General features: G+C 42.0%; 1 protein-coding gene across 2 annotated transcripts in view; it reads left to right on the top strand.

The window, feature by feature from the left end:
* The window catches only part of LOC139818591 (RNA-binding protein MEX3B-like), a 41,184-nt gene extending 33,486 nt beyond the window's left edge, over positions 1-7,698 (top strand). For both annotated transcript variants that reach the window (XM_071787357.1, XM_071787359.1), the window contains one exon: positions 1-7,698. This exon is cut by the window's left edge and continues 3,180 nt beyond it. The gene's annotated coding sequence lies outside the window, so the exon portion shown is untranslated.
* The last annotated feature ends 277 nt before the right edge of the window (positions 7,699-7,975 follow it).

The following is a 7,975-nucleotide window of genomic DNA, read 5'->3' as shown; positions in this document are numbered from 1 at the left end:
AAATGGAAAATTGCAGAAAATTATGAGGATAAAAAAAAAGAGAGGGAGAGAGAATAGAACGCAGCGCGTAAGTCGAGGGGCCGCGCGTCCGCTCTCGGGCAGGAAGAACGAGCGCAAAAAACGGGGTCGGTCGATGGCGCCGGCAGCTCTTGCGAGTTGTATTTTTCAACTCGCTGATAATCGAGCGGATCGCTTAAACTCGACGCTAAAACGATACTCGTTTCACGTTTAGGGATCGACGATGCATACGTATTAGTGTCTTTTTTTTCGTTTGGAAAGACATAATCATATATTATCGCTATATTACCTTGCATTAATATAAATATATATATATTATATATATATGTATGTATATCGCATGGATGTATATCGGATCGCGCATCCGCATATACGTTCATATTATTCTATATACATATACGATATGTCACTGTACCGCTTCCTCTCCGAGATCGTTGGGAGGGAAGGACGAGTGCTGAACGTCTCTCATTACCTTCAAGAGACAAAACGGAACTATGACTATCGTCCTGTCTCCCCCGTTCTCGTGGACGAGCATCGTGCTTTCGCAAAGGGCGATCTTAAGGGGCCCCCCGTTAGACGCGAGGGTGCAGAACCGCGACGTTCGTCCTTATATCCATGAGAGGGAGCACGGTACGTGTCCCTACGACCCGTTTCTGCATATATAATCTCGTTTCGAAGAAAGACGAAAGAGGGGAAGAAGCTAATCAAACGGGGGTTTTACAATGGGGCCCTAACGCGCGTGACAGGAAAGACGATACTTCGAATTTTTACTCGAAACAACAAACGCGATAGCTTAAACGTTAACTGCGGGAGGAGTGTACAATTCTTCCCGCGCATTTCCGTTTTCCCTCGCTTCGATATCGAGTTTTAACTTCACGTTCCACTTTTCTTTTTAGCCCCCGTCATCGTTCCCCCTCGAGTTTTCTCCGCTTTCTCCTCTCTCCCCGGACCTCCCCTTCCCCCAAGTCTCCTTCGTCGTTGTCTGCATTTCTATTTTTTTATCAAAAGTTCTTGTCAATCGTTGCCATTTTTTAAACGAATATATGCTCAAGTCGCAGCTCCGAATAAGTCGAGATACATAATACATATTACTATATATTATATATAAATATATATATTATATATATTTAAATCGCCCATCTCGTGATGGACGTTGGAAGATGAGAGAGAGAGAGAATATTTTTTCGATTTTTCTGAACACGAGTGACTCGGCCTTTTTGTTTATTTTTAATTTTTTTTTTTTATAAATTTTCGTCGCGCGCGAAAATGTCGCCGTTCGCCGCGTGCCGCTTCGTTTCGTGTTTCTCCACACACACTCCAGTTCCTTTTATTATTTCTCCGTATATACCGCGCGATCTTCGTTCTAGACTCTTCTTTACACATACGTACGCGCACTCACGCACGCGTGACACACGAACGAAGAGTCGCACTCCACTCACGCACTCACTCCGCACGCGCTAAACGCACGCTAAAAATAATTTCGCGTACGCACGAGCTCCGGAGGGTGCGCGATAGACATGCGCGAACGATATTTGTATATTATTATTTGTTACTTGTATAACGTCACACAAGCAAACACTTCACGGACACAGACGAGAATGAACGTACACACGCATACATACTACACATCCACGCGTACCACACGAAAGACACACCAATAACACGTTGATGCATAACAGAAGCGTATATTTATATATTATAATAATCGAGAGCTAAAGAGAGAAAGAGAAAGAAGTTTATTTTATATTTAAGTTCAAAGTAAAATAAATTCTATATTTTTTCTATGTTAAGTATAAAGAAAAAAAAAGATGTGGTAAAAAAAGTATGGTGATGTGTCACACATACACACATATATATATATACATATATATAAATTATATTATTATATTATATATATATATACACACATAATATAAAATATATTTATAGGTATTCTCTTTAGCATCTACGTTCCGAAAGACGCCGCGCAGCCGCGAGCGCGAAATAATGGCAGGCGGCTGGCATACACGTGCGTATATATTGTAGATCGTGTCATTAAATCTCTCATTAACTTTGCTATAATAAGTCTGAGAAATCCGTTCTGGATCTCGCGGGCGTGCGCGTGTGCGAGATTCGGGAGGGTGATGAGAGGAGGAGAGGGCGATAAAACGAGGCAAAGAAGGGAGAGACGGACAAAACGCTAATGAAACGAGAGTTTTTTTCAGCGGGAAACCACTTTAAGAAATAGAGACAGAGTGGGGAAGAAAATCTCATCAATTCCACGTATATATGCGTGCGTTTATACATTTCGATTAAATCACTGAGCGTATGGAGAGAGAAAGATATTACAATAATATATTATATATTTAAATTAGCGATCCTGAGAAAGAGAGAGAGATAAAATAAAACAAGACGCCGATATTACTTATTGTTCCACGGCGAAAAGTACGGTCTCTATGGGCGCGCGAAGAGAGAAACACACGCGGGCGAAGAGAGAGAGGAGCGTGAGAATGTTCGGAAACGGAAAGACGGAAGCTTGAATAAAAAAAAATAGAGGGTTCGTATAGAGAGAGTATAGCGAAGGAAACGACAGTAGGTTAAACGGGAACGAGAGAGAGAGAGGAATGTAGGATATTGAGTGTAGGGTGTAGGGTGCACGGTGGTTGCCAGAACTCGGAATGACGCCAAAGTCAAACGGAAGAACGGCGCGTGTGTGGGCAGGGAGCTGGAGAGGGGATACGGAAGACGGATCAAGTTTTTCCTTTTTTTTTTTTTAACGATCGCGTCGGATGTGCTGACCGATGGCGGAGTCCGGGAGTTTGAAATATCGAGACGAAATTCCGACACACATCCTCCGATAGGAAAATATATAGATCGCGCGAAATTTTAGCCTCTCTAATCATCCGTTACTAAGTGGTGCTTTTAGAAACGTATCGGAATATATAAGAAATTTGAACGGAATACACATCGCGCGCGTCATGAAAAATCCAATACGTGTAATTTGCGTATCTTTCGACGGTTCGAAGTTCGGTATCGAGAGTTCTCGTTTGATTTTTATCGCGCGTCGAGAGCTGAAATTCTTCAAAGAACGCGTCGTTACTCAGTCTTCCTTACGGTCGGTCCACATTAGGTTCGAACCGTGTTTCGGCAACTCGCGAGAGAGTACTCTCGAAAGTGGTAACGGCGAGAAGAAAGTTCAAGACTAAAACGTTTTGAAGGCGAATGGAAATAAATATGTCGCAGGACGAAAGCCTCGTCGAGAACCTCCGCTAGACTTTGGGACAATCCTATACTGTAATTAACACGTTAATCGCGAAAAAAAGTACACATACAAACGCGCACAGGAATACGAGCATTTAGGTAGTCTTCACTTTGGCCGAGGTTCCGACGTCGCAGGGTCGTCGGTGTTATCGTTCGTCATCATAACGTACACGTGCTCGCGTCATGTGTACGCGTCTCTTTTCCCGTCTTGGTTGAATTGATACTCGACACTAAACGTCGTCGCGATCCAACGTCTCGAATTTCCACCGGCTCGGAAAAACGCGATCACGTCGAGCTCTCACGTTCACTCACCGCGAACACGTAGGGCATCTATGATTATCGCTTCATCGCCGTTCGCTATCGGCACCGCAACAGGGAAACGAGGAGGGACAGATGTAAATTCGCGTAACTTAACATATAGTGCCATACGTAAATCAAAAGCTGACCGCGCGCGCGCGCGCGCGCCGATAAGTGATAATAAAACGGGCGTTAGTTTAGCTAATCGTCAATGGTAACGAAGCGCGAGTCGGGAAAAATCGCCATGATTATTTCGCGGCTATCGAGTGTCGATAGTACGAAGGAAAGAGAGAATTCTTGACATCGCTCTCACTTCTTCGAATGAGCATTTGCTCCTCTTCTCGCGTATTTACGTACGTTCATTCGTGCAAAACCCGTGTACTCGCTCGTGTCGCGGGGACATTCGCGTATGATGCTGTCGAAACGCGCACTCGCGAAACATACCGATAAGTACGGTTAAATAAAAAAGGGAGACGTGGCGCGTCTAGTTTTAGAGGCGTTCTATAACGAGTAACTTAACTGATAAGGGGTGTCGCGTGACGTAAGATTTTAATAAATGTAAAATATTAAACTTTAATGATTATAATATAGCCATTGGCTGTGACCGATAACTGCCATTTTCTTAATCAAGAAATAAAAAAAAAAGAGTAATAAAACGCGAAAGCGAAAAAGTAGTAAGAGGCACCGTACTCGGGCCGCAGATACACGATTATATGCACACACTTGCGAAAAGCGACTGGTACACTCATATATACACATACACGAAGTACGTTGTAAGGACACAAGATACTCTCCGGGCGCTTTTACGATCTTCGCGAGAGGAGAGACGCGGAAAACGTTTCGCGACGTGAACGCGATGAGTATATCGAACAGGATAATAAGCAGAGAAGAAAATCGATAACGAGCGTATCGGGCGTGATTTAACGACAACGGAAACGGAAAAGGTCAGTTTATCGGCGACGGAGGAAAGGGAGAAAAAAAAATGGTTATCGTATATCGAGCACACGAGCAAGCGCCGCGCGAGAAATCGTCTGTCGACCCCTCTCGGCTTCGATCCAGTAGCAACCCCTATTCACCCTCGCAACGTTAAAAACTCGAGTAAGGTAATAAAGCAAAGCGTATTGTTAAGGATGTAAAAGAGAGAGAAAGCGCAGACATACACACATTTTAAACACGACGATACATATCTCCAAGTATAATAATTAAATGTAAGAAAGATTATATAACTTTAGTAGATGGCAGAGTAATAAGGAAATTTACAAAAAAGAGATGATTTAACTATAGGAATATATCGATGGATATAAATAGATATATATATTATATATATATATATATATATTATATATAGAAAGAGGAAAGAGAGAAAAAAATTAATGATCGTTGTTGCTTGATTTAACTCTATTTACTATATGATTATATTCTATTGAATAGGTATATATAACTGATTAATATTATTATATTAATGCTGATTATATTAACATTATTATTATTAATAAGTTTTTATTGCTTCAATGCTTTTTTATCACATGGATATATTATTAATTATTAATATTATTATTATTATTATTGGTCTATATATATAGTATATATTTCATGTAGTTTTTGTTTGTGCATAGCACGTCACGCAGTATCGAGTTGTCTCGCGCGATTCTTCACGGAACGACCAACGATCTTTCAGCGAGATTGTTTTATTCGTTAATTTTCCGCGCTTTCTTCGCGCCCTCATCTCGCCCGTTTCTCGTTCGAGCGCTTCCCGGTGCATTTCTCGCTGTGAAGGAAAGAATTCAACGTTTCTCTCAGCCTCGCGTCCGTTTTTTTCCTCTTTCGATCGTTTCTCTCCCCCTTCTCTTCTTCTGTTTTATCGTTTTCGTGGCTTGCGCGAGCTATCGACCGGCGACGATGGATAGTGATTGGACATGAGTGAGAACGTTTCGATATCCCTAATATATTATACGTATATTATAAAAATATGATATAACACACAATATATAAACACACCCATACACATCCACATATAAACACAGCGTACACACACATACGTATTTCTACGTCGCGATTACCGTCTAAAAGAGACCGCGCGTTCGAGAGCACAGCTTTTACGATCACTATGGATTATTCTATCGTTATTCTCCTGCATTATTGGGAGCGTCGTCGCTACTCATTTAGGCCGCTACTCGTATACTCGCAAGCGTCGGGCTCCAAAATAATCGTACGGATCGTGCGAGTCGCCGGAGATTGAAGATAGGCAACGCTCGTGAACGTGCGTGACCACGTTTCCTCTTAATTACTTACCACGTATCTACTTAATTATCTTAAAGGAACGTAGCTGGGTCCGGACGGGGCCACGTCCGCGTCAAGAGCGCGTCTGTTTCTCCTAGACTGTAAACGTTATTAATAATTCCCGCATACGAAACGCGTGTGTTTCTCGATCTCGATACGAGCCCCGTCGATTCGCGATCGTTCTTATCGCCGCCGTAACCCGGACCGATGATGGGAACGACGAGCAGCCGATCGAGAAGGGCCAACGTATCGTCGGTGCGCGGCTGCGTTTTCAGCTCTCAGCCCACAAACTCGATCTCAGAAATGAAACGAAAACTGTCCCATCAGTTTTTTGAAGCTCTCTCTTTCTCGATTCGCTTGCTTCATGTGATTTCGTGTACGCGGTATCGCGTTAATTGGCGTAAATTCTTTTTTTTTTTTAGACGTTTGCGTCGATGTGTGACGTCTCTTCATTCCTTTTCTCGCGCTTCGTTGATTCGTTCGTCGTAACTTCACTCGTTTCGCGCTTTTCTCGTCGATTTTACGCCAGTCTTCATCGTTTTTTTTTTGTTGTTTTACATCTAAAAGAAATATATAAGTTAATTATCGCGTGAGGAAAAAGATCAGGGGGTTGCACTCTTTTCTCAGGTTACGCGGGCTTGAGGAGGTTTTTTTTAAAGAGCAATAGGCTGTGTGACGCGAAGGGACGACAGTGCGAAACTTTGTTGACGCGCGGATCCGAGGGAGGCAACCGCCCCTGAAACTATAGGAATCAGTATTTCAGAAGAAAAAGATATATATGAATACGTATATTGCTATTATTAATATTATTGTAATTGATATATTCTTATTGTCGTATACAACTAAAGATTGAGGATGTCTGAGCCTTGTTCCTCCGACAAGTGGATATAAAGCGTGAGGGGAGAAAATTAAGCTGCACTGAGTAGTCGTGCAAAACAAATCAGAGATTGTCGATCTTATTATATAGTGAGATATTTAGATTTGATTATAGTGAGATGAGAGGTCAAGAAGCGTGTCTAATTAAGGCAAATGTTGAGATGCATTCGACTGAGATAAAACATTCGAAAAGGGAAAAACGTAAAAAGGAACAAAAGGGAAAGAAAGAACGAAAGATAACTGAGAAATGGGAAATGATAAATTTGACTTAAAAATGACATTTAGGAAAATTCTTACTCTTTAATTAATCTTTAATTATATATTGTGCATGAAATATATAAACGCATTATTGTAGTTATCGCATTATTATGATTACGATTATTATATTATTATATCATATATCATATATATTGAATGTTGTGCTCAGTGTTTTTTTCGTGGCCCCTGCAATGCGACGATGCGGGGGCTCGACGGGAGGGAGAGAGAATGAAGATCTTTTTATCAGAGAGATTCTTAATATATGTAACGCGAAGATATTTTATGTTCGATGTTTTAATTTCAGTTTAATTGTGTATCTATCATTTAAGTATGTGTAACTATTATTGTGCTAGTATTCCCGTTTCGTGCTTTCATCGTTCCCTTCCTATATCTCTCTCTCTCTCTATCTCTGATCCACTCCTCTATTTTCCCTGCACGTATTAATTCTTTCCTCATACCATTTTGTTTCCTTTTTCTCGAACAATCCCCGTGGATGGAGGGCCGTCGATGGTGGATCGACGATCGATGAAAAAGCGCGCGTCGATCGACTCATCGTGGCCGGATAATATAGAAGGGAGAGAAACGCACTATCGCAGATTGTTTGGGCATTAGTCTTAAATTGCGAAACCAAGACGTTTCGCTGCTTTTCCCTTTGTTATTATTGGGGTTATCGAGAAAAAAAAACAGAGAGAGAGAGAGAGAGAGAGAGAGAGATAGAAAAAAAAATAACGTCACATCTCACAAGAGAGCCAGGTATTTCGTCGCGCCATCACAGTGTCCAACGACGCCGCCGCTCGCTCCTCTACGATAGCTATAATCAATCTCTCCTTGTAATAATGTTAACTAAAGCAGCAATAATCCGCGGCGGCGTCAAGTGCACTGTGGCGGCAAGAGTGACCCGGTCTCTCCGCGTCTCCCCGACGTTCTATACTTCCCCGCGATCGCGTACAGCGTACACACGAAAGAAAGGGCCGACCATTTCGTTGGCCGACGCCCTTAATCTCCA

Source organism: Temnothorax longispinosus, chromosome 9, assembly GCF_030848805.1.
Source record: "Temnothorax longispinosus isolate EJ_2023e chromosome 9, Tlon_JGU_v1, whole genome shotgun sequence".
Classification (NCBI taxonomy): domain Eukaryota; kingdom Metazoa; phylum Arthropoda; class Insecta; order Hymenoptera; family Formicidae; genus Temnothorax; species Temnothorax longispinosus.
The sequence above is the reverse complement of the archived record's forward strand: the minus strand, read 5'-3'. Positions and strand labels throughout refer to the sequence as shown.